Source organism: Spermophilus citellus (genome assembly GCF_964194105.1).
Source record: "Spermophilus citellus genome assembly, chromosome: 18".
In the NCBI taxonomy this organism is placed as follows: domain Eukaryota; kingdom Metazoa; phylum Chordata; class Mammalia; order Rodentia; family Sciuridae; genus Spermophilus; species Spermophilus citellus.
In genome coordinates, this window is record NC_138200.1 from 39,445,922 (window position 1) to 39,472,397 (window position 26,476).

Sequence of the window (26,476 nt, forward strand, 5' to 3'; positions counted from 1 at the left end):
TCATGGATGTTTTGGAAGGTCCTCATTTCTTTCTGTGGACTTCCAGGTTGCATGGGGGCTGACCAACACTCAAACTCCAAACCTCTCATTAAAATGCTCACAAATGTCTCAGAGTGCCAGCCACACTGTAAAACCTAAAACTGGGGAAAATAAAAGACCCAACAGTACGAGAACTTATCCTTGCTGTATCATTAAGTGAGACTGATTTAGAAACACGCATGTTCTCTCTGGACCAAAAGAAGACAGCTCCAAAGAAGATGAGAACATTTTAACTCCCCTTCACTATCTAAGGCCCAACTCTATGATTCCAGGTTTGAAATGATAGAAAGACAGTCATTCCTCAGCTTGATCCATCAGCTTTTGTCTCCATCCATTCAGAATATCAAAGTCTAACATACAACATGGCACGGCAGGAAGTAGAAGACATCGAGAAAATGTGTTTAGGAAGTTTGTGCACTTGTCATAAATAGCTTAAGAAACAAGGATGGAGACCAAGAGGTATTGGGAGCCATGGAGGGCACAGGAGAGATGGCAGTTTTCACTACATACTCAAAATATTAACAATGACCTCTGACTCCTAAAAATTTTAAATCAAGTTGCAACACAATTCACAAAACAGACAAAAATCATTTATATCCCAGTGGCCAGTATACAACCAATTTGGCTAAAATATTCATGTAAGTCACAGAACAGCACACACATATATGTAGGCAAACACACACCCCTGTCCCAACCACTTTTTATCACAAATGACGGTAAGGGCCAAGTATGGGAGGCAGAGAATGATGTTGGATTCTTAGCAAATACAGAAGCCCAGAGAAACATCAAAAGCCTCCATCAGAACTGTAGTGCTTAGAAATGGTCTGAAATGTTTCTCTAACCTGAACTTACAAAAATTACGTCCCGCAGAGTGCCAAAGGATTTCAGTAACTGCTCTTAAGTAATTGTTTATTAACTCTGGCTACTTCGATGAATTTCCCAAAAGTGACAAATTGAGCTTAATTATCATCACTTGGCTTCACTTCCTCATCGTAAGACAGGACTGTGATAATGACACTTCTTGAAAGATTACAATAAAGAAAATACATTAAAGGGCCAGGGCTGTGGCTCAGTGGTAGAGCGCTTGCCTAGCACGTGTGAGGCACTGGGTTCGTTCCCTGGCACCACATAAAAATAAAACACAACTTAAAAAAAATTTTTTTAAGAAAATATATTCAAATAGCTCAGATGGTCAATCTGGAACATTCTCAGAAGCTAAAATGAAGGTACATGAGTTTATTACATGCCTAAAGTGGTAAATTTGAGAAGGACTAAGAAGAACCCTATGAAATGAACCACTTCTCTTGTACAACATGAACATTTCTCTCCTTGACCTAAACAATCTTCCAGGCTTGGAGAAAGTTCTCCCTCAAATTTCACTATACTTAGATGAGAAAAGCTAAGCTAGTGTGATATTGTAGAGTCTCAAATACCAAGATTTTTAACTTTGTTTTTAAAAGGCAAAATTCTCATATTCCTTAGAAGTACCATTGTCTCAACAGACGAATACTATTTAAGAAACCCAAGTCACTCTGTTCTTCAGGAGACTTTTATATGAGAATTATGTTGATGACACAAGGACTAGAATAGCCATTGTTAAGAATGGTAGACACTTTCCAGGCCAGGTGTGGTGGTGTACGCCTGGAATCCCAGCGGCTTGGGAGGTGGAGGCAGAAGGATGGTGAGTTCAAAGCCAGCCTCAGCGATTTAACAAGGTGCTAAGCAACTCAGTGAGACCCTGTCTCTAACAAAATATAAAATAGGGCTAGGGATGTGGCTCCCCTGTCTCTAACAAAATATAAAATAGGGCTAGGGATGTGGCTCAGCGGTCAGGTACCATTGAGTTCAATCCCTGGTGCCCCACCACCACCACCCCCCAAAAAAAATTGGTAAACATTTTCCAGATCTAAACTGCTGCTAGGACTCTGAAGCACAGAATTGGTATTTACTGAGATATCAGCTCTTCCCATTTCCAGAAATCTCTGGCTACTACAAGAAAAGTCCACCAAGACTAATAGAATCCCTACTGGGAATTCAAGAGAAGGAATTGTACAGTTCCCAGGGATACAATCTGGAGATACTGTTTCATACAACGCCAAAAGGTCTTTAAAAGAAAAAAACAATGATATCTCTGAGGATCTAGTTAATAATCATAACAGTACTTACTTATCAAGTCCCTCCTATAAGGAGCACCAGGGAGCCAGGACATCCAATGTCCTTCCCTCTCCAGAGCCTTTCCACGCACTGGACACCGGAGACCACCCCGCATCGTGCTAAGTAAAAAGCCCTTTCTCGGTCTCTCTTCACATCCTGCTTCTTTTCCTCCAACCTCAGAGGCCATAATTCTCAATATTCTCCTCTAAATGTTGGTGTAACACAGAGACGTTAAGTTCAAGGACTTTCTCTTCTCTATTCATAAACTCTGCATAGGTGATTTTTTTTCCCCTAGTCTCATGGCTTTATATATTCTCTGTATTCAGGGGAGTCCTGGCCTCTCACCTGAGCTCCCAATGCTGGGCATTGCAGCAGGTACTACCCACGCCCCTATCTTGCCACACCTCCAACTGACAACACCTGTGTGTCTCACACGGTTCTGTGAGAGTCTGCTCCATGCGTGCACACAGTGGGCAGGAGCCATCAGGAAACTCATTTTACCCGAGGACCAGCCCTCAATCAATGACTGCAGGCAACTGAAGGATTAGAAAAAAACCCAGCTTTTCCACCACCAGAAGTAGGCCTGAGGCGCATACGCTATTCTGTCTCCCAGAGTTTCCCACCACCACCACCACCACCCCGTGGGGGTAGGGGGTGGTAGGGTCCAGTTTTCGCACAGTGATTTGCTTGATCATGTACCGAATAATCTAAGTAATCTAATCATGAACTCAAATCCTCATCTCAAGATCACCCAGAGAAACGCAAAACTAAAAATCTACACACACACACACACACACACACACACACACACACATACATATTAAAACCACTCCTCACTTCCTTCTGTGTCCATGTGTCTCAGAAAGTAGCAGCACTATGCACCCAGATTCCCAAACGAAAACGGGGAGCTATCCTTAATTTCTTAGTTCTGGCTATTGTAACAAAAATACCATAGAGGTGGCTCAAACAACAGAAATGTATTGCTCATGGTTCTGGACTCTGGGAAACGAACTTCAAGATCAAAATGCCTCCCAGTTTGGTTCCTGGTTTGGTTTGGGTGTAAGTCTATACATAAAGGCTTGTTCCTCAGGTGGTGGTATTTGCAGGAGTTATGGACCTTTAAGAGGTGGGGCTTAGTGGGACTGGGACTGGGGGATGCCAAATCCTACACACACACACACACATACACACACACACACACAGACACACACATACAGACACGCACACTCTTGGAGATCTGACCACTTGCTCTGAAAAATGTTCCTCCCACTACCATCCATTGCCCTCACCAGAGGCCAACAGGGCGCACCCGAACTTGCACTTTGAACCTGTAGAACTGTGCAATAAATAAACCTCTCTTTGCTTCATAAGTGACCTGTCTCAGGTATTTCATTATAGTAATGCAAAAGTGCCTCATACAGCCTGTGTCCTGGTTTACAGATGGCTGTCTTCTCATCATATCCTCACATGGTGTAAAGAGTGACTCTAGGATCTGCTCTTCTTTTGAGGACACTAATCCCATCCCCCAGGCGCTGTACCCTCATGACTTCATTTAAACCTAATTATCCACTCCATTCACAATATCCTCAAAAAAAATAAAATACTTGGGAATCAACCTAACAAAAGAGGTGAAAGATTTATACAATGAAAACTACAGAACCCTAAAGAGAGAGATAGAAGAAGATCTTAGAAGATGGAAAAATGTACCCTGTTCATGGATAGGCAGAACCAACATCATCAAAATGGCGATATTACCCAAAGTTCTCTACAGGTTTAATGCAATGCCAATCAAAATCCCAATGACATTTCTTGTAGAAATAGATAAAGCTATCATGAAATTCATATGGAAAAACAAAAGACCCAGAATAGCAAAAGCAATTCTAAGCAGGAAGAGTGAATCTGGAGGTATAGCGATACCAGATTTCAAACTATATTACAGAGCAATAGTAACAAAAACAGCATGGTACTGGTACCAAAACAGGCAGGTGGACCAATGGTACAGAATAGAGGACACAGAGACCAATCCACAAAATTACAACTTTCTTATATTTGATAAAGGCGCTAAAAGCATGCAATGGAGAAAGGATAGCATCTTCAACAAATGGTGTTGGGAAAACTGGAAATCCATATGCAACAAGATGAAGCTGAACCCCTTTCTCTCGCCATGTACAAAAGTTAATTCAAAATGGATCAAGGAGCTAGATATCAAATTAGAGACTCTGCACCTGATAGAAGAAAAAGTTGGCTCCGATCTACATATTGTGGGGTCAGGCTCCAAATTCCTCAATAGGATGCCCATAGCCCAAGAGTTATATACAAGAATAAACAAATGGGACTTACTTAAACCAAAAAGTTTTTTCTCAGCAAGAGAAACAATAAGAGAGGTAAACAGGGAACCTACATCCTGGGAACAAATTTTTACTCCTCACACTTCAGATAGAGCCCTAATATCCAGAGTATACAAAGAACTCAAAAAATTAAACAATAAGATAACAAACAACCCTATCAACAAATGGGCCAAGGACCTGAACAGACACTTCTCAGAGGAGGACATACAATCAATCAATAAGTATATGAAAAAATGCTCACCATCTCTAGCAGTCAGAGAAATGCAAATCAAAACCACCCTAAGATACCATCTCACTCCAGTAAGATTGGCAGCCATTATGAAGTCAAGTAACAATAAGTGCTGGCGAGGATGTGGGGGAAAAGGTACACTTGTACATTGCTGGTGGGACTGCAAATTGGTGCGGCCAATATGGAAAGCAGTGTGGAGATTCCTAGGAAAGCTGGGAATGGAACCACCATTTGACCCAGCTATTGCCCTTCTCGGACTATTCCCTGAGGACCTTAAAAGAGCATACTATAGGGATACTGCCACATCAATGATCACAGCAGCACAATTCACAATAGCTAGACTTTGGAATCAACCTAGATGCCCTTCAATAGATGAATGGATTGAAAAACTGTGGCATTTATACACAATGGAGTATTATGCAGCACTAAAAAATGACAAAATCGTGGATTTTGCAGGGAAATGGATGGCATTAGAGCAGATAATGCTAAGTGAAGCTAGCCAATCCTTAAAAAACAAATGCCAAATGTCTTCTTTGATATAAAGAGAGCAACTAAGATCAGAACACGGAAGAAGAGCATGAGGAAAAGACTAACATTAAACAGAGACGAGTGGTGGGAGAAAGGGAGAGAGAAGGGAAACTGTATGGAAATGGAAGGAGACCCTCATTGTTACACAAAATTACATATAAGAGTTTGTGAGGGAAAAGGGGAAAAAAAAAACAAGGGAGAGAATTAAACAACAGCAGATGGGGTAGAGAGGGAAAATGAGAGGGAAGGGGAGGGGGGATAGTAGGGGATAGGAAAGGTAGCAAAATACAACAGTCATTAACATGGTATTATGCAAAAATGTGGATGTGTAACCAATGTGATTCTGCAACTTGTATTTGGGGTAAAAAATGGGAGTTCATAACCCACTTGAATCAAATGTATGGAAGATGATATATCATGAGCTTTGTAATGTTTTGAACAACCAATAAAAAATAAATAAATAAATAAACCTAATTATCTCTCAAAGGCGCCACCTTGGTAGAGTTTCAACATATTGAGAGGGCACAACCATACAATCCATAACATTTGATTTTCCCCTTTCCACCCATTTCCACATCCAAGGCCTTCCCCTTGATCTAACTCTAAAATACTTTTTTCCTCTAGTCCCATTGTGCATTGGCTTTTGTCTGAACTAGTGCAACAGTCTCCCATCCTGTTTCTGTGCCTCCACTCTTGCTTTCACACCCAAATTCTATTCTACATAAAGCATCCAGAGTGATCTTATAAAAACCTAACTCAGATAAAGTCGCTCCCTTACTTGAAGTATTATAGGGGTTTCCCATCACACCTTGAGCAAAATCTAAAGCAACTTCTTCCAGAACCTTCACCATCCAGCCCCCTCCACTGCAGCTTGCTTTATACCACACAGTACAATATGCAATCCACAATGCAACCATCGGCCTGCTCACTTGGCACCTAGGTTAGGCGCCTAACCTAGGATCTTGAGCTGTTCTTTCCTCTGCCCAAGATGCTCTACCAACCAGTATTTCCATGGCAGATCCTTGGCCATTCAGGTCTCTGCTCCAGTGTCCCCTATTCGGAGAGATGTCCCTGGGTATTCTTTCTCAGGCGTCATGCCCAGTTCCCCTCTATACATCCCTCAGCTTCTCCTCACCCCACTCCACCTGACGTCCCGACTCCTTTACCTGTTCTTGTCTACCTTCCTGTGTCAGGAACTCAGCTTTTGTCTGCAGTGGACACCACTGTACCCTCAGCCTCTGGGACAGTGCCAGGCACACAGTAGATGCTCAGAAACTCTCCTGGAGGGAGCGCATGTTGGTGGAGTAGCCAGTCCTTTGCAACTAGGAGGAAAACATCACTACCTACCCACGTTCTCCACCCTGACCTTCAATTTTTCCATCTACAAAGTGGCTCACTGAAGATCACTCAGCTCATTACTAGAGATGGCCGCCTACCCAGGGACATGGAGGAGTGACAAATGAGGGCTTATGGCTAATTGTTCAGTTGAAACAGCTCCAGTCATGAACAGCTGCCCCATCCAGAAAACTCAATTAGGTCACACATTTGGCCTAAATTTCCTACCTTCCTGTATTCGTTTTCAAAGATACTAAACTTGAGGACAGCCGTACCTTCAATTATAAAAAGGCACCTGGAACAGATCTGCGGATGGGAAGGTTCTAATTTAGTTCCTAAAAATGCAAATATATTTTCTGTCTGCTGAAGGGACAAACTTAATCAGAGTTTGAAGATCAGATTTCGTTGACATAGAAGTTACAAAATGACAGCGGGGTCTTATGACAGTGTTTTTATCAGAAGTCACACTTCAGAATCTCTTTGTGGGTGAGACTATTTTTAGCATCCTTTTGATAGATTGGGCTTGCTGAATGATCAAGGCCCAGTAGGAAATATATATATATATATATATATATATATATATATATATATATATATATAAAACTTTAGCATGTTTTACTCTAATAAAGTGCACATTTATCAAACCCTCAAAGAACTTTCAGAATTTAGAATTCCAGGCACAGTGCATATAAAGCCATTGTATTATTTCGTACTTACTAATGGAATTACTTGAACTCAAAAATTGTTTGGCTATCTAATCACAGTTTGGTTATAGAAAATTCCATTCTAATTACAAATGAACCTCTTGGCCAGCCCAATGAGAGAATGTTTGGGAATGAGAAAGATTATCTCAAAAGAAGGGACATCAAAACTGAGGCAGGGGAGAAAAAAAAAGGCCTTTTGCTTTTAACAGATTCATAGCACTAATTTGTATGGCTCTTACGCAGTAGGCATTCTATTAATAAGAGTTAGAGGAGAAAAAGTGAGAAAAGGAGAATATGTTCCTATGCCTATGAGGTGCATGAGAGTTGAAAGCTAGAAACCAAATCAGACATCTGCACACTATGAGCATTCCTAAGATAATCATGTGCCCATTGCAATCCGGACACTGAATCTTAAATAGAGGGACAGAAATCAGCAGATAAGTGGCTCTGCCTCCCACTCTCTGGTAGACAGTCCTGGAAGGCATTCTGTTTGCTTTTCAGGGTGGGGTGGGATGGGACCTCCACTGCTCAGGCAGCAACCCCAATTTCATGCCCCTATATGGGCTTTGCCAGCCTCCCCGTTGAGTCCCTATTCCCTCAACCCCTATTCCCTCACTCTAGCTTTCTAGGAGCACCTGCCCAAAGTCTTTTATTTTAAATTTTTGGGGAAACCTAATGAAGACAATAAATGAAGTTTTAATACATGACGTAAAATAATCATGTCACTGGGCACGGTGACAACACACCTGTAATCCCAGCAGCTCAGGAGGCTGAGGCAGGAAGATCTTGAGTTCAAACCCAGCGTCAGCAAAAAGAGAGGTGCTAAGCAATTTCAGTGAGACCCTGTCTCAAAATAAAATACAGTAAGACTGGGGATGTGGCTTGTTGGATGAGTGCCTCTGAATTCAATCTCTGGTACCCCAATAAAATAAAACAAAATGATCATGTCTTCTGTTTTATATAGTACCTTATTCCTCCCAATTTCCAAAGAAATTTCACATACTTATTTCATTGGGACCTTTCAAAACCTTCAGGGTTATTAATGGAGACAAAGTTGTTTTTCTCATTTGGGAAGTTGAGGATTTTGAGATAGAAAATGGAAAATGGCTTAGCCAAGATTATGGTGACTGTAGCTTATCACCCACCCAAGACTAACACCACAGCCTCAGCTCCATCCAATGTATTTTGATTTTTCTCATCCACCCACATCCTTGTCTTCCTGGCACCCACTTCCTATTTGCCCTAAAAAAGTTGGTTCCAGTGCCATTGAGTACAGGAAGCATGGACTCTTCATGGATGGATGGATGGATAGGTAGATAGACAGACAATGAGATTCATTTTAAGGAATTGGTTCACACAATTATGGAGGCTGAGAAGTCCCAAGGTCTTCCTAGACCAGCCCAAGTCAAAAGACATAAAGCCAATATGTTTCAGTCCCCAAACGAGCAGGCACAAAACCAAGAAGACCCAACATTTCCATTCAAGCCTAAACACAGGGGTAAAAAAAAACCTGATGTTTCAGCTCAAGGAGTCAGAACAGGGGGATCTCCCTCTTACCCAGCCTTTCTGTTCTAGGTAAGCCTTCAACAGATTGAACGAGGCCCACCCACATCGTGGAGGGCAATCTGCTTGATTCGTTTGCCGATTGAAACGTTAATCTCATCCCAATATCCCCTACAGACAGACCCACGATCATGTTTGACCAAATATCTAGGCATCAAGTTGACGCATGAAATCAACCATCCTCCTATCCCATTGCCACCATGATGGAACCAATTTTATAATCAGTGTTATGCGTCTGCTCCTTAAGTGCATCAGTGAGTCCATGACTTACTCTGGCAACACTCGTGCTGCTCTGCTGCCCTGCTAGCCTGCTGGTTCCTCTTAAGTCTGAGAGCCCCTTAAATCATGTTAGTCAACCTCATCTTCTCTGTGTCAAAACAGTGTCCTGCACAAGTCAAGTACTGGCACTTAGTCTCACTTCCTGGATGGACCCATGAACGAACAAAGGGATGAGCAGAACTTTACTTTCCTAGGACTTATAGGACACTAGCCACAGGAAGAACTGTCTAGAATCCTCTTGAAGAAAACTCTGGAATCGGGTCAAAGAAGAATTAGATCCACAGAGAAAAAAAAAATGTGGTCCAAACTTTGACGAAGTAATTATTAGTTTCTTAATCTAAAAGTAGAGACCAAATATTGAATCTGGGGTAATGTTGATGAACAACGTATGCCTACGGGGTAAAAATGGGAGTTCATAATCTGCTTGAATCAAATGTATGAAATATGATATGTCAAGAGCTTTGTAATGTTTTGAACAACTAATAATAAAAAATAATAAATTTTAAAAAAAAAGAACAATGTATGCCTAGTAGTTGTCTCCACTGAGTGGTTTTTCAGAGAAAGAGTGTCCAATCCTGGGCAAGTTTTATCTTTCTGAGTGGCTTGGGTTTCTCATTAATAATAAGGAGAGCTTCATAAATTAAGCACTGGCTTTGTGCCAGAGCTGCTAAATTGCATTTTATGTGATTGGTACCCCCTTAAAATTGTGCAGTTCACAATATACATGGCTGTACTTGGCTACCCTATTGAGTGCTAAGTGCCCCACGTACAGTATCTCGTTTAATCCTTCACGCCAGCAAATTTGAAAAATATAGAATTGCAGGGTCCATATTACAAATAAGGAGGGCTGGGGATGTGGCTCAAGCGGTAGCGCGCTCGCCTGGCATGTGTGCGGCCCGGGTTCGATCCTCAGCACCACATACCAACAAAGATGTTGTGTCCGCCGAGAACTAAAAAATAAATATTAAAAATTCTAAAAAAAAAAAATAACCAAATAAGGAAATGATTTAGAGATGTAATTTATCCATCTCATAGTCATAGCTACAAAATCAGGATTCGCACCTGAGGAGTCTAGCTGTGAGGTCCCCAGCCTTAACTCATAAAACACTTCACAGTGTTGTTGCAAAGTTGTAATAAACTTCTAGATAAGAAACACTTTTGCAAAGGCCAAGTTGGGAGGTCTTTTTAAATTATTTTTTATCATTATTTTTCCTGGATGGCCAATCCCTGATGGTCAAAACCTGAGAGGTTTTATAAATAACCTGAGAAAGTTTCTAAGCTGTTTTTACAAATTCATATTTTATAACCTGAACATAAACTATGTCTAAGGGAGAAATAGAATAAATCCCAACCATTATTGATGTTTCTTATCGATAATGATAAATATAGAATGATTCAGAGCAAAGGGGAAAGAGAGCTAGAATCTATTTAATGGGGAGATACAGAATTTCCTTTTTTGAAAAGAGTCCTGGAGAAAGTATTGGGAAAATCCTCAAAGGCATTGATTCAGCAGCTACCCAACTACTAGGAGTGGTGTACTCCCAAGATCCCAAGATGGAAACAACCAATTTCCCCACAACTTTAGTGCAAGTGACCCAAGTTAATCTTTTTCCTAAAACAATGTTTTTCAGCAGTTGGCATGAATTATGAGTACGTAAAGTACATTTTATCATTCTGTGTAGATTTCTGTAAAGGGGAGAGAGGGAAAGTAGATTTTGAATGCTCTCCTAAGCCCCACAGAGAATCTGTGCAAAGATCCATGTAGAAAATCTGTTTTGCTTACCTTTAAGAAAAAAGATAAAAACACAATGGCTCTTCAAGATTCACAGATTTCAGAAAATGGAGAATTCCCTGAGTTTTCCAAATAACTGATGTTTACCACCTTAAGTGCCAAAATTCCTTTTTATTTTCGTCTTTTGGGTTTAATTCTTCCAAATACATTCTCTTCGTTTCCTGTCTTAGTAGTCAGAATATATAGAACCTACATTGATAGTTCTGGGAGGATGTGGGCCCATTATCATGGATCTCAGTTATCAGATCTGAGATCATATCATCAATCACATCACACAATTCCCAGGACCATGTGCCCCTGGGGAAATAAATGGACCTCTATGGGTCCACTTTCAATTAGTTCTGTCTACCATGAAGATGTCTTTTCACCCTTCTTTCTGTCTGACTGCTATCTCTCCTCACTGCCTTCCCTGTGCCCTACTATCATTAATCTGCCACCTTATTTTGATCAGAGGCGAGCAGGCTACAACCTGTGGACCAAACCCAGACTGCTAGGGGTTTTTGTTTGTATGTTTTCGGTATTTTGTTGTTTGGGAGTTTTTTGTTTGTTTGTTTGGGGGTGGGTGCTAAGGATTAAACCCAGGGCCTTGTGCATGTGAGGTTGGTGCACTCTACCAACTGAGCCTCAGCCCCCTGATGCTTATTTTGTCAATAAAGTTTTATTGAAACATTAGCCATCTTCACTCCCTTCCATATTTTCTATGGCCGCTTCCACCCTACAACAGGCCAAGTTGAGTAGTAGCAACTAAGATCACATTGCTCCACAAAGCTTAAAATATGTACCATCTGCTCTTTCCAGAAAAATGGTGGCCAGCCCCTACTTTATGAATTCATGGATAAGTTAAGGTCTTTGGGGGAATATCTTGCCCTCCCCTTCTGGGTAAAAGGCTGCCCTTGGCAACAACTATATTCTTAAAAACTGGAGGTCCTTTTTCAATTCCACATGTTTCCAAATGTGTCCTGGGTGGATGAAGAAGCTAAAACCCTAATTTTTCAAATAAGGAAGAATTTCCCAGACTTTCCGGAGTTATAAAATTCTCTTATGTTTGACACTAATTTACATACAGTATCCTTTAAAAAAAGACACTTGTACAGAATACAACTATCTCTGTAAATTTAAGCCAGGTGCACACACACCATTATCATTCAGGACAGCTTCAAATGCCTTCAAGAAATTGAGCACACAACTAGTCCCAAACCCCAAAGCACAACTAGAGTTGCTGACTTACATCATAACAGGAAAATGAGATGGAAAAGAGAAAATTAAGAAGTCACTAGATTTTAAAAAATAAAATAAAATAAAATTATAAGGAACAACCACTGAGTCAAATCTCTCCTTGAGATCTGCAAAGCATAAATCAACCAAAGACATTGTTTAAAAACGAACATGGCATTGTAACACAGAGCAGATTCCCAGCTAGAGGGATTACAGCATATGGTATTTCACACACAAAAGGTAATTAAGAACCGCCTTGGAAAAGAGCATTTGTAGCCACCTCGTCAGTGACCTAGCAGGCTGGTTTGTATCAGTTACTATTCATTACTGTCAGTAAGAACAAAATAGGGTATGATTAATGCAGTCCGGTGCAATGAATTGCGACAAGGGATGACGCCTTAAGAAATGAAGTTCAGCATAAAATACCATCATTTACGAAGGCTCAGGAGCCTATTTGTATTTTATACCTATAGTATTATTATAATAATTATTATTACTGGCAAAATAATGAGCTTCTAAACATTGCCTAATGTTTAATACTAGTCTACGTGTCTAATGCGCATTAACTCATTGAAGCCTCAAAAAATTCAATGAAGTATTTGTTGACATTATCCCTAATTGACAGGTAAGAAAACAAGCTTCAAGGGGTCAAGGAACTTATCCTGTTAGTGGGGATTAGAGCTGGAATTCACAACCAAGCCTGCATGGCTCCCAGGGTTATGATCTGATTCTAGCCCTATGCTAACCCACTGCCCTTTTTACTTGAGTTTAGAATTGGGCAGCTAGGAATTCATTACACTCCAATATAGTATCAGTTCTGTTTTGTAGAAATATAATAAATACATACTATACACATGCACCGTATTTATGTTTTTAAGTAGCCACATCACAAAAGGGAAAACATGGATAATATTAATTTCAATATTTCTGTTTAATGCAATATATCCAGTGTTATCATGTCAACATATAATTCAAATATATGTTGACACTTGACATGATTCTTTTTTTCCTGCCACATCCTCTAAATCCTTCTGACTATTTCACACTTACAGTACACCTCCATTTGGGTACTAAGATTTTATTTAAAAAATACATGATCTATATTTTGATGTCATAAAATTTACTGTTGAAAAAAGTAGATTGCTATTATATATGATTTCAAACATGCGTAAAGGTTTTTCCATTACTTGAATTGAGTATATCTTTTAAATTTGAGCTTTAATTTGTTAAAATCCAGATTCAATATTCAGCTTCTTAGCTGCAGTAGCCAACATTTCAAGTGCTCAATAGTCACATATAGCTAATGGCTTTTATATATTGGTAGTAAGTCTCTGTCTTACTGTTCACATTCTGGGTATTGGAGTAAAATGAGAGAGTTATAAGTTTTAAAAAGGTTTTAAAAATGAATTAAAATAAAACACCAGGACAGTTTCAATGCCTTCAAGAAATTGAGCACACAATTAGTCCCAAACCCCAAAGCACAACTAGAGTTGCTGACTTACGTCATAACATGATGAGATGGAAAAGAGAAAATTAAGAAGTTTAAAAAAGGAGGGGGGACAAATTGAGAATCCAGGGACCATGTCCCCCTGATTTTCAGTGTTCAGATTATATGACCTTGGGCAGGTCATTTAATTTCTCTGGACATTTCATATCCCCTATGCAAAACAAGGGTAAGAATAGCTGCTCTATTTGTCTCCTAAAGTTATCACTAGAGTTATATAAAATATTTTTTGAAAGAAGTCAAAATTTTAAATGTTCTGTCAGTATTGAGATTCTACAATAGCCAATCCTTTTTTTCATGTTGAGTAACTAAAATCGCCTGGGGTACATGTTAGCTTCAGACACGCCAGATCAACATAAATGCTCATAAATGCTCATCTTAGGAAGGACTAGATGAGCAATAATTGGAGTCTTTCAAGTTGAACTCACATTTGAAGATCTCTAATTTATTACCTCCTTAAAGTGAGGGGCTATAACAAAGTGGTAACTCAATAAGGATTTGTTGAGCTCAGGGATGATAAATAAACAACTAAATAGAGAAAGCAAGAGAGATAAATGAAGATCTATTTATCCAATGAATAAATAAATATCTAAGTCAACCTTCCTGATTTAAATATCTGGCCTATTCTCCTTTGGTTACCTAGAAATCTAAATGTGTGTCGAAAATACATTTTTCATGTCCAGTATATAATGTCTGTTTAGACATATGGTTCCTTGAAGATGGTAGTTTAACTGCAACATGGTGGTGTGCAGTGTCTTCAGGGGACCAAAACGGAGGCAGCCCCAGCCAGATCACTTAAAACATGAGAGAATTCCTTCCTTCCTAGAGAGGAGACTGGCAAAGGGGTTCCATATGAAATGAGAGAAGAAGAGAGAGAAAAAAGGTATGACAGCCAAGTAAGCCTTGGAAAAACAGAGATAATCCCATTCCTGAAATTCCAGAATTCTGAGTTCTTAATATTCTAAAATGCATTGGGAACCCAGTGGGGGCGGTATCTAGTCTACAGAATTTACCCAATTTGTTGTGTCATGGAAACACTTTTTCTGGAAGCATCTTATAGGACTATTATCCAAGAAATAATAGATACCAGAGATACCCCTCTCACCAGAGGGTATCTCTGGTTTCAGGCACAGCTAAATTCTGCAGCTCACGTTGTGTCTGGGATTTGGTTTCTCTTCCTGTCTCAGCATTTCCATTTCTTGTGTGGACTTTGTTCTTAAACTCGGTAGGATAGCCCTGGACGTCCAGGATTACATCCTTCAAGGTTCAAGGAAATGAGTGCCTCTTCTCAGTTGTACAAGCAAACACTGTAGTATTTCTCAACTGAGCCTATTTGGCTTGGCCTAATTGCGCCACCCCTGTTCCAATCACTGTGGTCAGAAAACCAAAATTCTCTGAATGGCCAGACTGAGTCAGGCATTCTACCATATGATTCAGCATAGAACTAATAATTTCCAAATCTCAGTGCTGAGAACAGAAGATTGGGTGGGTCTGCAGGGGACTCTTACTAGAAGGGAAAATGGATGCTCTTACTAGATGGATATTTGGGAGACTGAAATGACAAATCCCTGATTAATCTGGATTCTAAAAATGCAAGTCATTTTCTGTGTGGCTTGAGTAATGACCCTTTATAATAATAGTTGATCAAAAAATCGTAACCCAAAATAGCTCCTGAGAAGGATATCAGATCCCAGAACTATTCAAGACTCAAGACCTGGCCCAACTAATAAACTTTGTTCCTTGCTATTTCTTCCTTTGTCATTTCTGTGATTATAGTCTTACCAAATTGGATGACAGAGTGCCATCTATCTGATGGTTTTCTTTTAAATTCTGATCTCTATTCCCCCAAACTAAAGAATACTTAATCTAAGAAAGAGCCAAATATATGCTATATATTGGTCAGCTTTTCATTACTATTATGAACTACCTAAGGCAGACTGCTTTTACAGAAAAAAAGGTTTATTTGGCTCACAGTTTTGGAGACTGAAAGTACAAACAGCATATCACAGGCTTTTGAAAGTGTCCCCTTGGCTGCATCACAACACAGTGCGAACATGTACCTATCTATGTCTACGTTATATTTCTCCTAAGAAAGCCACCAGGATTCAATCATAACCCTAATGACCCAATCTAATCAAATCACTTCCCAAGGCCCCACCCCTAAACACCACAGTCAAATTAAGTTCCTACCCTCTCTATACTGTTAACATAGACTTTGGGGATCAAACTCCTGCATGAATTTAGGATGACAAACTATATTCAAACCATGGCATAGGCTCATTTTCTTCTTGGCAACCCTGAAGTCTAAGTCTCTCAGTCTTACAATTTACATAAGGAGCAATCTGAATTCACTGCAGTTGTAGCTGTATTGTTAACTAGTGTACATTTTTATCACTGTTGAAACAACGGGTTATCCTGTTCTTAACTTGCAAAACAGCTAAACCGTCACCTGCCATAATAGGCAACCCCTGTGGTGACCAGGTAGTGAACACCAGCCATAAATAGGTAAGAAGTACTGCAGAAATGTGGCTCACTAGGACCACGATGTTCTCTAAGCATAAAAATAAACAATGAATTTCAGAGAATATAAAGAACATAAAATATCTCATTAATCATTTTTATATTGATTACTTTTTGAAATACTCTGAACTAAACAAAATATATTACTAAAATTAATTTTGCCTGTTTCTTTTTACATGTGTTCACACACTGAAGATTGAACCCAGTGTAAAGTACCTGCTCTACCATGTAACGACAACCCCTACCAACTTCTTATTAAAATGTAGTTAAAATCACTAGGTAATTTTCATTATATTTCTTTTTGTTGTTGTTGGGTATTTTGGGGGGTTGGGGGGTTACCAAAGATTGAATGAATCCAGGGGCACTTAACCACTAAGCCACATCCCCAGCCCTTTTCATTGTTTATTTTAAGACAAGGTCTTGCTCAGTTACTTAGAGCCTTGCTAAGTTGCTGAGGCTGGGCTTGAACTTGCAATTCTCCTGCCTCATCCTCCCAAGCCACTAGGATTATGGGCGTGTGCCACTGTGCCCACATTTTATTATATTTCTATTGAGGGGAGCTGCTCTAGGTAATGTCTGAGAGTGGCAAAGAAGAAAACATCATTATGAACACTTTACAGATACAGCAGTAAATACCAGAAGAAACGAATACAAGAGTTAAACATGATTGCCTCTAGGAAATGGCTGACAATTTTTATGTTAAACCAAGTCAGCACAACCTAAAGGCTCTTTAACATATTCATTCATCATAATAGTTTTTAAAATTTAGGCAACAAAAAAAATAACAATGAAGCATTTTAGAGGGACTTCATAGAGGCATTTTATAGTGAAGGTTGCCACTTATTTATAACTGCTTCAGTATTTTGTGTTTTTGTTTTTGTTTTTTTTTTTTTGGTAGGGGGCCGATACCCACCACCCCGGACATTCAACCACTAAGCCACAGGAGCCACATCCCAGCCCTATTTTGTATTTTATTTAGAGACAGGTTCTCACTGGGTTGCTTAGTGCCTCACTTTTGCTGACGCTGGTTTTGAACTCATGATCCTACCGCTTTAGTCTCCCAAGCCTCTGGGATTACAGGCTTGTGCAACCACACCCAGCCTGCTTCAGTTTTTTTTTTTTTTTTTCTGAGTTCAATGCCTATGTTTCTTAGCCAAGAGGATGTCTCAAAATCACCTGCAGAGTTTTAGTAAAAAAAAAATACAGAAGCCTGAGAATCAGCCTTAATTTTCCAAGCATGCTATTTTGTCCCAAAGATTCCAGGTGATTCTGTCACTCACACCTAATTAAGACCCTCTAATCTATAACATAGAACTCAAGGAGTTGCTGGTCAGTGTCGCAATAGAGCTTAAACTATAAATTGAAGAAAATCTTGGCCCAGCCTTTAAGTATTCCACAGAAGATAGGTCCACCTTTCTTTGGAGGGGGAATCATCTTAGAATCAGTGTTCTGGTTTGCATACAAGATGTCTCCTGAAAACTCGTGTGTGAGACAATGCAGGAATGTTCAGAGGTGAGATGATTAGATAAAGAGAGCTGTAACCTCATCAGTGGATTAATCCACTTGCTGGACTAATCACTTAAATCGATTACTGGGCAGTAACTGTGGGCACATGGAGCATGGCTGGAAGAAGTGGGTCACTAGGGATGTAACTTTGAGGTTTATATTTTGTCTCTGGCATATCTCTCCCCTCTCTCTCTCTCTCTCTCTCTCTCTCTCTCTCTCTCTCTCTCTCTCTCTCTCTCTCTCTTTTCCTGGCTGCCATGAGCTGAGCAGTTTTCCTTCACCACACCCTTCCACCATGATGTTCTGATGTTCTTCTCCCATTATGTTCTGACATTCTTCCACCATGGAGTTCATGATGTTCTTCCACCATGATGTTCATGACATTCTTCCACCATGGAGTTCATGATGTTCTTCCACCATGATGTCCTGATATTCTTCCACCATGATGTTCATGACATTCTTCTGGCCCAGAACAATGGAGTTAGCTGACCATGAACTGACTCTGAAACCATGACCCCAATATAAATCCTCCTCTAAGTTGTCCTTATCAGGTATTTTGGTCACAGCAACAAAAAGCTGACTAACACAATCCGCTTGACCCCTCAGCTTGACCTTCAAGAATACATGACTATTCACCACTATGGCTTTGTACTTGCTGCTTCCAAAGGGTAGCTACCAAGCAGATATTTGTCAAAGTATCATCACAAATGTGTCACCACTCGGCACTCAAGGAAAAAGCCCAGTTCAGGGAAAATTTTATATAAGATTTCCTGAAGGGTATTCGATCTAGCCATCTCTCTAGACCAGGGCTTCTCAAACTATGGACCAAAGACTATCATTGGAAGCCCCTGGGCTTCCCATAATAAAATACAGATTTCCTTCTTCCAAGGTTGAGTTACACTTTCTGCCCCCTTTATGGGCAGAAAGTTAGGTCAGTTAGGCATGACCTCGTGGCTTGCTTTGACCAATGAATTAGACTTGGGAAGTCAACACCCATCTTCCAGGTGGGAGCTTTAGGGGACAGTATGTAATGTTCCCCCGCATTTTTCCTGTGATGGCTACCATAGGAGTGTGGAGACAGAGCATCTGTTAACTAGATCCCGAATGCAGAAGCCACAGAGCAGGGACACCACAGTCCCTCATCCCCACCCCACTTACCTGGATGACCAGCAATAGTTTTATAACATGAGCGAAAAATAAAGCTTTGCTGCCTTAAGCCTCTGAGATTTAAGAGCTTCTTGTTCCTATAGAATAACCTGTCTTATCTTTTCATGTGGAGGGAGGAGGGAGACATGACAACTTTTATTTCTTGGGTGAATCTTATACACAGTGAGGCTTAAGAACTACGACTCTGGTGTGCTTAGATCTTTTCTTGGCTTAACAAGGTCAAAAGAGAGCAGCTGTCAGTCTGCACAGTTGGTCCTGTGGACATGTTTCTACTACCTGGCGCTATGTCATTGGCCTTTCAGGGAAGAACAAGTAGACGGAAAAGCCCAATTAATGTATTGCGTTTCTTAAGGATCTCATTGAAGACATCCGTGGGCTACAGTGTCCTCTTAGTGAAGGCCTAGAGGGAAAAACTCTCTCAGCTGTCAATACCAAGTCTGACTGCTCCTGAGTCATTAATGTGTTTCTGATCTAACAGTTCCTGGGAATTGTGGCATTAACTCTAGGAGGAGCTCCGGGCCAAATGCATGGCCCACGTCCAGCAACGTGCCAGACTTCATAGCCTTCATTTTGTGGGTCAATCTCATGCTTTCATTTTCTTCTTCTGAACCTGCTCCCTGCATCCTTTCCACCAATTTTTCTGGTTCACTCATTTTTATTTTATTCTGAATCATGAATTTCTGCAAGCTGCCTTAATTCTTTTGCAGGAAAAAAAAAGGTAGGACATGAATGAAAATATATAGACCAAGCATGCATACATAAATAACAGGCCCCCTTATTTCCAGAGCTACAATAATGAACCTGAACTTGCTTTTGTAATGATGCAAGAAAGAAAGGAAGAAAAGAGAGAAGAAAGAAAGTAGGGAGGGGTGAGGGAGGCCGGAAGGCCATGAACGCCCACAGTATTCGAATCTGGCTTCTAGTTAATAAGCAGCCTTGGAAGGCAACTTTATCTTCAAGATAAATGTTATAAATTGCACATAATGAAATAAGGTCTTATTTTCCCACCTTTTGGTTTCTTATTTTTAAGATATACAGTCCTATGTCAACCAAAATATCTAGACTTATAGCACACAATTCTGTGCAGCTTGTAGAACAAATTCACTGGTACAGTCGATTTTTATTTTAATTATTTGTATAGAGTAGAAAGGAATGGGCTGATTTATTACCGAGTTGGACTCCAATGGCAATATTATTATAGTTGCAACAGATGAATAAACCAATATATTTCTTAGAGCCATAAAACAACCAGCTACATGTCAGAGAAAATTGTTCTCCAAAACAACTGCAAAAAAAAAAAAAAAAATCAAGGGAAATAGTGGGCCTCCTTAGCCTCCAAAAGCCATTCCAAAGAAAACAGGACTCCCGCAGACCAGGAAAAACTCATTTCAACAAACTTGCTTTCCATCTACCCACTGAAATTAAAAGTTCCCTGAAATAATTTATAATATTGTCTCTGGCATTGATGTGTTTATTCCATTTGAATACACTTTAACAAAAAAATTTGTAGCCACAGAAGATCATTGTTCTCTCAAAAACCCAAAGTTTGACATGATAATGTGACCTTCAGCAGCAAGCTGCACGATTAAGTTGACCAGATCTAGGTGCTATGATGGCATTTTTTTTGAGGTTTTTAAAATGTTTATAATAATTGAAAGAAGTTGCTGCATGCCAGGCGAATAAGTTACTTTAAGAAATAAAACAAAACTTGACATAGATGTTTCCTGGCAATTCTTTTTTTATGTAAATTTTTTTATTTATATATAACAGCAGAATGCATTACAATTCTTATTAAAATATATATAAAACATATGAAGAACACACTTTTTCATATCTCTGGTTGTATACATAGTAGATTCACACCAATTCGTGTCTTCATACATGTACTTTGGATAGTAATGATCATCACATTCCACCCTCATTAATAACCCCATGCCCTCTCCCTTCCCCTCTTCCCTATCTAGAGTTCATCTATTCCTCCCATGCTCCCGCTCCCTATCCCATTACGAATCAGCCTCCTTATATCAAAGAAAACATTTGGCATTTGATTTTTTGGGATTGGTTAATTTCACTTAGCATTATCTTCTCTAATTCCATCCATTTACCTGCAAATGTCATGATTTTATTCTCTTTCATTGCTGAATAATATTCCATTTTGTATACATGCCACATCTGTGAGGTGAATAGAGAACCTACATCTTGGGAGCAAACCTTTACCCCTCACACATCAGATAGAGCACTAATCACTAGGGTATATAAAGAACTCAAAAAGCTAAACACCAAAAAAAAAAAAAAACAAATAACACGATCAATAAATGGGCCAAGGACATGAACAGACACTTCTTAGAAAATGATGGACAATCAATCAACAAACACACACAAAAAATGTTCATCATCCCTAGCAACTAGAGAAAAGCAAATCAAAACCATTCTAAGATTTCATCTCACTCCAGTCAGAATGGCAGCTATTATGAAGACAAACAACAATAAGTGTTGGTGAGGATGTTGGGAAAAAGGCACACTCATACATTGCTGGTGGGACTACAAATTGGTGCAGCCAATACGGAAAGCAGTATGGAGATTTGACTATTTGACACAGCTATCCCTCTCCTCGGACTATATCCAAAGGACTTAAAAACAGCATACTACAGGGACACAGCCACATCAATGTTTATAGCAGCACAATTCATAATAGCTGAACTGTGGAACCAACCTAGATGCCCTTCAATAGATGAATGGATAAAAAAAAATGTGGCTACGATGGCATTTTAATGCCTGATCAGAACAGAACTGTGCTTTGCAATTTGTTTTAAAGAAGGAATAAGGAAGGAGGGGGCGGAAACAGGGGACAATTCTGCATCCCATCCCATCTCTGTCTGTGTTTAGCATGCATACCAGGCCTGTGTAGACCAATCACAATAAAAAGTGACAACAGAGGGTGGGTGAGAGCCCCAGATGTCTCCCCTGGAAGGCTCTCATTGGAGTAGGCGACATCAGCTTGTGCTGATTGCCCAGCCTCAGGGGAACCGGGCTTCTTGGCACTCTGTTATCCACTGAGATGCTGGTGTTGATTTTCTGGTCCATTTCTTTTTGTCTCAATTTTAAGTCATGCCTCTAGATGGGCCACACACCTCAAAAGATGCAAAAATACCCTGTTACAGTAAGATTTGTGTTTTCAAGAAATGTGTCACCATTAAGACCTTGGACTCTCGAACCAAAACAATCTGAATGAAATCTGATTCCACACATTTCTTACAGTGTGTCTTTGGGCAAGTTCCCTGACCTCTCTGAGCTGACTTTTCTTGTCTGTTAAGTGGAGACAGGAAGCCTATAGTATGAATTATTGTTAAGAAGACCCAATGCAATACACTTAGCACAGTGCCTAGCTCACAGTGACAACAGCAGCGGTCCCCGTTTGCTATTTCCTATGAACTCCATCATTTTCAAATCGCACGTGCCAGTTTCAGGCCAGTTCCAAATTCTCCCATCAGGTCTGGGGCTTGATTCCATGGGACCCCCTCTGCACATACTTGTGGTTTCTTGGAATAGCCTATTGGAAAGTCTCTGTCTTTCAAGGTAAGTGCTGCAGGATGTTAATCCAGGGAAAATAAAACACTAGGCTAGGAAACATGGACTCTAAATGCTATAGGGCCTAAAAATATTAGCGTGTAGGCCAGCGTCCACCCCCACGAGTGTCAAACATCCAGGTGTTTTTCTTTATGTATGGCAAAATGTACAAGCAAAACACCCACAATTGCTAACAGGGCATTTCCTACCTATCAGGCACTAAACTTTCCATGCAATCAACTCATTGACTCCTAACAACTTTACAAGGCAGTTGCTACATGCATCTCTGTATACAGACGAAGGATCTGGCTCAAAGAGGTTAAGAAAGTTGCCCAAATGAAGAGATGACTTGGGCTGGGATTCTGGCTCAGTGGTAGAGCGCTTGCCTTAGCACGTGCGAGGCCCTGGGTTCGATCCTCAGCACCACATAAAAATAAATAAATAAAATAAAGGTATTTTGTCCAACTACAACTGAAAAAAAAATTAAAAAAAAAAATGAAGAAGTGACTGAGTGAAAATTCAAACCCAAGGCTCCATAGCCTAAGCTTTGAGCCACCCCTGAGTGAGAATCTGAGAGGTCTGAGAGGGTGGGCGTGGGTCCTCCTTGCTCCTAGGTGGGGAGTTCATATGGCACCTCTTGCCTCTCACCTTGGCAGAGTTCCACTTTCAGAAGCCTGTTCTAAGGGTACTGTCATATGCAAAGGAAGGACTCCCACAGGGGTGGGGGGACGACTCCTGGCTTTGGAGAAGCAGATTCTCCATCAGAAATAATTCAACACATACTGTTCAGGCCATACTGTGATGCACCAAATTATTAAAATGATGGTGTCTGGGTGCTGGGGTTGTGGCTCAGTGGCAGAGCACTTGCCTAGCATGTGTGAGGCACTGGGTTCAATTCTCAGCACCGCATATAAATAAATAAAATAAAGGCCATCAACAACGAAAAACATATTTTAAAAAAAATGGTGCTGCCTGCATGACCTATGTAATTCTGCAACCTGTACACTCAGAAAAATGAGAAATTATATCCCATATGATTCAAATGTATGATATGTCAAGATCATTGTACTGTTATATGTAACTAATTAAAACAAATTTTTTTTAAAAAAAATGGTGTTGTCTTCACTCAAGGATTCCCCCTTTAAAAGCAAATGTACAAGGCTGGGGACATAAAGTCAGTGATAAAGTACTTGCCCAGAATGTGTAAGGCTCTGGGTTTGATCCCCAGCATCCAAAAGAAAAGAAAGAAAGAGTAATAAATTAAACACACAAATTTTTAAAAACTCCCCCATTCACAAATATTCCCTAACTTAGAGGGAAATAAGAATCAAAATAAAGAAGACCTTTTTTTCTCTAAATGCCAATCTTCCTCTGGCACAAGTTATTAATTTTACATCAAAAAAAAAAAAAAAGCCTCTGACCACCCAAACTGAAGATCTCATCTCTAGCTCCAAACTAAACCAAGGGATGATAGAAAGATCAAAAATATATTATTGAATTCTCTCTCCCCTGTGAAAGAAAAACATTCATATTTATTTATTCCTTATTCAAAAAGCAAGATTTCATTTCCAACTCTAAAAGAATTCATAGTTTCTTGGGGCCATTGTTCTGATTTGGAGCAATTCATCACAGGGCGATAACATGCTGACGATGTGCTACACTAATACATCCTTACATTGGTAATACTCTAATGATCTGGCAGGCTCCTAAATCACCAGAGAGCTGTCACTCCCGTGATGTGTTACTCAGAGATACGGCTCTGATCGGAGGAAGGCATCCAGGAACTCGGCAATGGGAGAATTATATTTTTTGACTTCAGAATTTCTTGACTATAAATAATAACCTCTTTCAGAGATAATAGAAAAACTCGGCCTGAAATCAAGAGAAGCAGCGAAATTTCTTATATTTCAGAATATGCCAGAGATGCAAAGATAGGCATGTATATGAGTAGAAGCCGTGGCCACGTGGTGGAAGAGGTCACTGATAAGGAAATGATTTCTGAAGTATCTATAGGGCTGCTGAATCTGGTACTGAAAGGTAATCAGCTGGGTACTTACAGATCCGTTTATCACTGATATGGATTTCATCAATGCTTTAAAATAAACAGTGTTAAAACCTGAGTCAAGAGAAAAAAAAATGACAGAATAGGGAGAAAGGTACCCTCTTCAGTACTGTTGGCAGGAGAGTAAATTGATATAACCTTTCAGAGGGCAATTTGGCAATATTTATCAAAATTTAAAGCACGTATACTCGGGGCCTAGCAATTTCGTTTCTAAAAACAAAATCTATCTGGCAGACATATTCACACACGTACAGAAGGATATAAATGTGTGAGAACATTTTCTGCTGCAATAGTTGCAATTGGGAAAAAAATGGAAACAGCCTAAATATCCATCAACAGTGCAGTGCTTAAATATATCCGTGTGAATTCATTCTATGAAGTTTACGTGGCCATTAAAAATTACTATGTGGATCGATTGCTTTTTGATCGACTGTGTTGCAGAGAATCGTAGAGAGGTGATTGTCAAATTTCTGGGTGTACCCGTATCACTAGAGAAGCTGATAAAGAATACAGAAGCCAGGGTTTATTGAAGTAGTCGGCATGGGCCCCCTGTATTTTCATGTCCCTTAAGTGGTTATCAGATAAACTAAAATTTGAGAGCCACTTTTTTAGAGACCCTAGGTCTTCACTTTAACCTCATCCAGAGCAGCTTTGTTTGTGTGTGTGCATGCATGTGTGTATGTGTGTATTTCTTTACTTATATCCCTACAAAAATATTTTTTACAAGGTTGAGCTGCCTTAAACTAGTTTGAAAATGATTGATGTAGACAGATGACTAACATCCAACTCTTAGATTGCACCTTACCGTCATTCTTATTTAATCCTTGCAACAACGCAACGAAATAAGTCAAATCATTATTCCTCATTTGGTGGTTAAATAAGTTAAGACATAAAATAAGTCAGTCTCAGAAGATAGACACAGCCAGTGTGATTTCTCTGCTTTCTGATTCCTGTATGTAAACTCACGTATTTATTGACTTGGACACTAGTCCACAATATACTGGATTTTTAAAAGCAGATTAATAAGTAAAGTGTGAAGCTGGATACCACTTTATTATCTATTCATGGGAAGAGATAGGTGTATTAGTTCCATGAACAAGAATAAAATGAAGCTATATCAGCTGGGCACAGTGGTTCATGCCTGGGAGGCTGAGGCAGGAGGATTGAGAGTTCAAAGCCAGCCTCAGCAATAGTGAGGCACTAAGCAACTCAGTGAGACCCTGTGTCTAAATAAAATTCAAAAATAGAACTGGGGATGTGGCTCAGTGGCCAAGTGCCCCTGAGTTCAATCCCTGGTACCTGCCCCTTCTCCCAAAAATGAAGCTATATCAAAAAAGCCAGGAGAGGCCAGGCGCAGTGGTGCATTCCTATAACCCCAGCGGATCTGGAGGCTGACACAGGAAGATCAGGAGTTCAAAGCCAGCCTCAGCAACAGTGAGGCACTAAGAAATTCAGTGAGACCCTGTCTCTAAATAAAATACAAAATAGGGCTAGGGATATGGCTCATTAGCCAAATGCCCCTGAATTCAATCCCTGGTACCAAAATGAATAAAAGCCATGATCAGCTGGAAAATCGCATTCTCAAGATTCTGAAGTAGCATGTCCTACTGTCGAAGGCACCATCATGCCCCTTCTTCAGTTCTATGTGTGTGGATGCTCTGTAGGGGCAGATGGGCCAAAGCCACTTGTATATGACCAGTGTACGTCACCAAGACTGAGAAAGATATACTAGAGTGCCATTGAGGAAGAAAGTCTCGTATAAGCTCCATGCTTCTCCTGTGTCCTCAAGACTGCTTAATGGCAGGCACAATATATGTGATCCCAAAATAGCTGTTGAATGAATACGTGACTATTATAGCTGTAGAATGTCTTCCTTGAAGGTTATGTGTCTGCAGGGGCTGGGGAGCTAGCTCAGTTGGTAGAGTGCTTGCCTAGCATACAGAAGGCCTTGGGTTCAATCTCTA